General features: G+C 44.4%; 1 non-coding gene across 1 annotated transcript; it reads left to right on the top strand.

Annotated features, from left to right (window-relative positions):
- The first annotated feature begins 4,742 nt into the window (after positions 1-4,742).
- Positions 4,743-4,816, top strand: trnat-agu (transfer RNA threonine (anticodon AGU)). Its single transcript has one exon. It is a non-coding gene; the product is annotated as a tRNA-Thr (tRNA).
- The last annotated feature ends 2,008 nt before the right edge of the window (positions 4,817-6,824 follow it).

Raw genomic sequence — 6,824 nt, 5'->3', positions numbered from 1 at the left:
TCCCCCAACCAATACATTACTAAATAATACAGATACATCTAAATATATTTGTAACGAACTGAGGAGTAAAAGCATTTACATGTAACACAATAGCAACTCACAGATACATTTGTATCTAATTTCACCACACACAAATATACTTAGAACCATCAGAGGTGATTGTTTGCTAAAAAAAACTACTTTAATTGAGTGTCTTTAAAGCCATGATATTTACATGGCAGTTTGCAGTGACCTTCCTCCAAAGCCGCTGGGGATTGTTGGAGAATGATTTGGGCCCTGATCGATTGTTTGTTAGGCCGATTGGCACAAGTTTTGAGCGCAAGTCGAATATTACAAGTCGACATTAAAAAGGGGCTCAGGCGGGACCGTTCGCAAATTTCAATCTACAATCCCCAATGCGAGATTCATACCCCTAGATTTAAGAGCCACTCTGTCTAGAATGCAGATCCAATCAACTGGTTATCAAACCTAAAATCAAATGGAATTCTCATGTATTGTCCATTGCATTTTGACTGATTCAGGTAAGCAGAGTATTGGAGACAGCAGTTTTACATTCCCAATACCAATGCTCTGTCATGTGTGCCCGTGGTTCCAAACCCTCTTTTTACTGTCGGTGACTTGCCCGGAATGTGATTGGCGTAGTGTTAGAATCGCAGCGCAGCCCTTCCCACTGTCGCTTCCTCTAAATCTCTGCCCAGGATTTTCACCAGTGCAATGTTCATCAGCTGGAGCTACTGTTTAATTTGTTCTCAGCATTAACTGTGCTGATCTTTTAACTTGTTCCACTACAAGGCATCTCCAAATTTGTCGATTGCACCTCGAGGGCATTTTTCATATGTAAACCAGTAACATCTGCTGCAGGAGGAAGATTCAATTTCAGCGGTTCCAACAACAATGAGCCGATTGATATTAACTTCGACCATCCTCACCTACATGCTACCGATGCAAATCTCTGCGCTCCTCTGCTTCAGTGATCTATTGTTTCGCAGCGATGGGCAGTTTACTCTCTCTGAGGCTGCAATCGCTGCTGTCTGCCGGCAGCGAGTGCTTGGAGAGAGCGGGGCCGGACAGGCGGCCTGAACTTCGCTGCTGTCGCGGGTCTCACTCACTCCCGGAGCTGGGGAACAGCAAACAAAGTCATGGGTTTGTTGCCGCGTCTGAAATGCAGCTCCGAACTGTTGCTATTAAAGGAGGAAGCGCTGCCGGATCCTGTAATGAGCTCTCACGCTTTCGGTATCTCCCAACAATGGCCTGTGAAGAAAAGCCCGCGAAAGTGAGTTTAAATACTCACCGAACATCCGCTCTCACTGCTCCCAGCAATGGCCCTGTCGTCATATCCCTCGATGCCCTGACTAGGCAGAAATCTATCGACTTCTGTTTTGAATATACCCAATGACTGAGCTTCCACACCCCTCTGGGGTAAAGAATTGCAAAGATTTACCATCCTCTGTGTGAAGAAGTTTCTTCTCATCTCAGTCCTGAATGGCCTACCCTTTATCCTGAGACTGTGGCCCCTGAGTCTAAACTCCCCAGCCTTAGGAAACATCCTCCCAGCATCCACCCTATCAAGCCCTGTAATAATTTTGTATGCTTCAATGAGATCCCCTCTCATTCTTCTGAATTCAAGAGAACACAGGCCTAGTTTACTCAAACTCTTCTTATACGACAGTCCTGCCTTCCCAGGAATTAATCTCAGAAACCTTCGTTGCACTCCCTCTATGACAATTATATCCTTCCTTAGGAAAGGAGACCAAAATTGTACACAGTACTCCAGGTGTGGCCTCAACAAGGCCCTATATAATTGGAGTAAGACTTCTTTACTCCTTTACTCAAATCCTCTTGTAATGAAGGCCAGCATACCATTTGCCTTGCAAGTGGTTTGCTGCACTTGCACAGTCACATGCAGTGACCCATATACAAGGACACCCAAGTCCCTTTTAAGCATCTGCATTCCCCAATTTTTCACCATTGAGGAAATTCTCTGCCTTCCTGTTTTTTCTACCAAAGTGGATAACTTCACATTTATCCGCATTATATTCCATCTGCCGTGTTCTCGCCCAGTCACTGAACCTGTCGAGCTCCCCTTGAAGCTCCTTCACATTCTTTTCGCAACTGACACTGCCACCTAGCTTTGTATCATCAGCAAACTTGGAAATGATACATTTAGTACCCTCATCCAAATCATTGATGTAGATTTTGAATAGCTGGGGCCCAAGCACCGATCCTCGTGGTGCCCCACTAGTCACAGCCTGCCATCCTTAAAAAGACCCGTTCATTCCTACTCTTTGTTTTCTGTCTGTTAACCAGTGTAAAGCCGGTGTAGATTGGAGTTCGTTCTCAGCTTTTCCCACCAAGGTGAAAATGAAAAAGAAGGAGGCGAGGATTGCCCCGAACAGCAGAGCTGGGCACTGACTCGATTTCTATTGCTGCAGGAGTTGTTCTGTTCCTGTAATATTTCCCTCACCATTAAAACGCCTGTTTTAACACACAGGCATTAAATGGGCTGTTTTATTATATTTTCGAGAGTTTCCTTCAAATAGAGTTGAATAAATCTGCAAAAAGACAAGGTTAGGTCTGGAACTGATAAGATATCGATCACACAGTTAACAACAAAGTCAGGCTCATTGTCCAATGAGGCAGGAAACCGCGAAAAAGGAGGATGGAAATGAAGCAAGGCGGGATGAAAGTGAGAAAGGAGGAAGGAGCCCTCGATTCCACCTTCTGTCCATTAGAGCTGGGTGAAATATTAGGTTGAGAAAGTGGGAGAATTTTACCAAACAGTGAGAGAAAATATTGTCTAAGTTGGGGAGTAACATTTTCAGGCTATGTATCTTCCAACTGGATTAATAGTCCTGAGACTTTAACCTCTCACCAACCCCGATCTAACATTATAATCCAAAAGGAGTCATCCAAAAATCCCTTTTATTTCAGTATTTCTGATCCAAACCGTAGAAATCACCTTTAATAAAGTCCCTTTACCACATGTCCTGCCCGGGCTCCCAGATTGAGAATGTAGAATATGTGGAGCAGGCTTCTGGAAGCAAACAGATTTGCATATTGACCTCACAGCTTCGGCACTTCTGGGACTGAATTGCTGCTTTAAAGAATAAAATTGCCGTTTTCTTCCGATATGCTGAACACAGGCTGATTTTCCGGCGGTTATTATTTGAAGACTTGTGGAATGTCTCCTGCCGAGGAAAGTGGTTCTATTAAAATGTTGGAGCAGATCCAGGATTTGAAACCGGGACTTCTTGTATTTTAATTGATGTGAATTCCCAAAAAGTGAATCACACTCCTAGAGAAAAGAGCCGCTAACTCTGCATAGCGTCTTTAATCTCGGCAATGATAATTTTGCATACAAAAAGCAGATATTTTAGATAAGAGACAGCGATACATATCCTATATTGCTCACATGCATCAATGTGTGCAACTGACATTAAATGGGTTCAAATACAGTGGGGGGATTTAAAGTAGATTCGGGGCCAATAGTTTCCAAGTTGTTCTTTCCTGTGTCTCTCATGCCTCTCTCCCCCATTCCTCCCACAGGCTGCCGGTTTTTAAACCTTGTTTTAATCTGCTGCTTGCTGGGCCAGTGCATTCCACAGTCTCACAACCCTTTTTACAAATACCCTTTCAGTGCTTGACTTCTCTCTTTATTAGTTATGAATCACCTTGAGGTGCAATGGCGGCGGTTGTGAGGTTAGATTAAAAGGCAGCCTATTGGAAACACGTCGGGGTCACAGTTTCTTTTGCACAGAATTGAAACTGAATCTTTCAAGATGGAATATTATATTTGCTGCATCAGAATAAACAATATCTTGTTATAACTATTGGCTTATTAGTTCCCCAGTGTCTGAGGATGAATTGCCTGATCCCCTCATTTATTTCATACTAGCTGGGGGGGCCCGGCGTTGCCAGGGCTTTTTTGGGCCTGGTCGATGTCTGGGCAGGGAGCCTGGGACTGGATTTTGGCTGTCGGCAGTTGGAGAAGCCTAGGCCCCGGAGACTCGGGTATTTTCCACTGTTTTTTAACCTAAACATTTCTAGCTTTTAATACCTTCAAAGATGAAAGTTAAAGTACTTCTAAAATATTTTTGGTAAAACTTATTTTTTTTGAAAAGCTACTGACCTCGATTACCATATTTTTAGCTTCAGGCCCGGCTGATGTGTAATGGCTGCCACATCCCTGAGGTGAGAATGATTAGTCCCGCCCACACACGCACTGAATGGTCAACGATCAGGTGACTGAACTGTAGGATTGGTCAATCATCACGTCAAAGAATTGGTCAACCTTCACGTCACTCAATACTAATGAGTGGATAATGAGTGGAATTTTGAAGCTTTTTGAAGAGTTTTTGCATACTGCCTGAAGAATTTCAAAAAAGTAAATACGCTTATGATGTTTCGAAAATCATAAGCTTTCTTTTGATGTAACACATGTGTAGGTAGGCTCTATAACTTTTGATTGTATAGCCGGGCAGACAGAAAGACAGACAGAGAGACAGACAGAAAGACAGACCGTTTTATATATATAGATAAGACACAAACATAGGGTAATCATTCAGAATCACCTCACAGATTGACACTGAGATAAATTAAGCAGGAGATACAGACAGCAATGGGACACATGGCAGAATGGACAAGAGAGCTGGAGAAATAAGAAACGGCCTGAGAGTCCAGAAGACAGTGACCGGAAACTGATAGCTATCAGTGAGTGGAGGCGAAAAGTTGTGTCAGTAGTCGGCCCCGTGGCTTAGCTGGTCAAAGCGTCTGTCTAGTAAACAGAAAATCCTGGGTTCGATTCCCAGTGGGACCTTTTTTTTAATGAATTTCCAGGGGTGAATTTCTTCTCGTGTGAAAAGGCTAAAATTATTTTAAATGAAACTGTGCCTGCACCAGTTCCCATTCTGGATGAAGGCTCCAGTCGCTGCGAGGCATGGGTCGAATTTCACCGCTTCTGAATTTCTGGCGGTGCTGATTTTGGACTCTTCACCAAAAATCCATCTTTCCTAGGCAGTGCCATGCGTTACTTTCTTGTGGTCAGAGGAGCGCTCCAGTTGATGATGTGTGGCGCCGTGCTCGTATAGTGATTAATGCTCTGCGTTTTGGCCGCAGCAACTTCGGTTCGAAACATAACGCAGATTTTTCTTCCTTCCACAATCAATAGCCCTCCTTTACTTTCCCCCTTCAATTTCATTGTAGTTTTCCTGCAGTATTACCTTAATCTTAAGTACCTTGAAGTAAGTTTAATTTTTTAAGGGTTTTTTAAACTCTTGGGCAGTTTAAACCGGAAGTAGAATCTGGGTAGAAAAGGGGAGGGGCTAGTGCAGTGCACGGAGTGCTTTGTGCATTGAGTGGTGCTGGAGTTTTGCTAAGTGGGAGAAAAATAATTTAAGTGTATTTTGGGAATTTTAGTGTGTTAAGAATTCAATTATTTAAAATAAGTTTAATTTTTTAAGGGTTTTTTAAACTCTTGGGCAGTTTAAACCGGAAGTAGAATCTGGGTATAAAAGGGGAGGGGCTAGTGCAGTGCACGGAGTGCTTTGTGCATTGAGTGGTGCTGGAGTTTTGCTAAGTGGGAGAGTTCGGATAAGTGGGAGGTGAGTGTGTTTTTTGCTCTGTTTTGTTCCCCACTCCCAGGCTTGGACAGCACTGTGGAGGCGGAGCAGCGAGACGAGTCAACCAAGCAGGCCCCACAGACAGTATTCAAGGAGGAGGTTGGTGATCAGCTGGTTGGTTGGTTTTCTTCCTTCTCTTTTCTTTCATACCTTTAAGTTGGTAAGCACTTTGAATAGTGGTGTGACATTATCATCTATATCCGGGCAGGATCTTCATAACTAATAATAAGAAATTTAATTATTTATATAGAATGCAGCAGGTGATGTGTTAGTGTTGCGAGATGTGGGAGCTGGTGAACCCCATTGAGGCTCACGGTGATTACATCTGCGACAAGTGTTTGCTGCTAGAGGAACTCAAGTTCCATGTTACGGAGCTTGAGACCGAGCTTCAGACACTGCGACACATCAGGGAGGGGGAGAAGTTCCTGGACTCTATGTTTCAGGAGATGGTCACACCTATGAAGTTAATTACTGCAGATGTAGTCCGTGGTCAGGGACAGGACGGTTTGACTACGAGTGAGGAAGATACAGGGATCCACGATGTAGTGTTGAAGGAGACGCAGCCCTTGTTCTTGTCCAGCAGGATCGAGGTTCTTACTCCCTGTGAGGGCGGGAGCGGGTCTGCAGGGAGGATGAGCAACCTGGCCACAGCACCGTGGTACAGGGGGCCATTCAAGTGGAGGGAGTAAAAAGAAATGTTGTAGTGGTAGGGGATAGTATTATTAGGGGGATAGATAGCGTTCTCTGCAGCCGAGAGCGGGAGTCCTGAAGGCTGTGTTGCCTGCCTGGTGCCAGGATTAAGGACATCTCTTCTGGGCTGGGAGTGGGAGGGGGAGGATCCAGTTGTCATGGTCCATGTTGGCGCAAACGACGTCGATAGGACAAGGAAGACGTTTCTGCTAAAGGAGTATGAGCAGCTAGGGGTCAAATTAAAAAACAGAACCTCAAGGGTAATAATCTCTGGGTTATTACCTAAGCCACGAGCGAATATGGCTAGGATAAATAAAATTAAAGAGTTAAATGCGTGGCTCAAAGACTGGTGTGGGAGAAATGGGTTTTGCTTCTTGGGACACTGGCACCAATACTGGGACAGGAGGGAGCTGTTCCGTTGGGATGGACTCCACTTGGCCAGTGCTGGGACTAGAGTCCTGGCGAATCATATAATTAGGGCCGTAGAGAGGGCTTTAAACTAATTAGTGGGGGGGA

Source organism: Somniosus microcephalus, unplaced genomic scaffold (genome assembly GCF_052327205.1).
Source record: "Somniosus microcephalus isolate GS21.2 unplaced genomic scaffold, FLI_Smic_1.0 unresolved_chr1, whole genome shotgun sequence".
Classification (NCBI taxonomy): Eukaryota; Metazoa; Chordata; class Chondrichthyes; order Squaliformes; family Somniosidae; genus Somniosus; species Somniosus microcephalus.
Note: the sequence above shows the minus strand (reverse complement) of the source record. Positions and strands in the feature narration are given on the sequence as shown.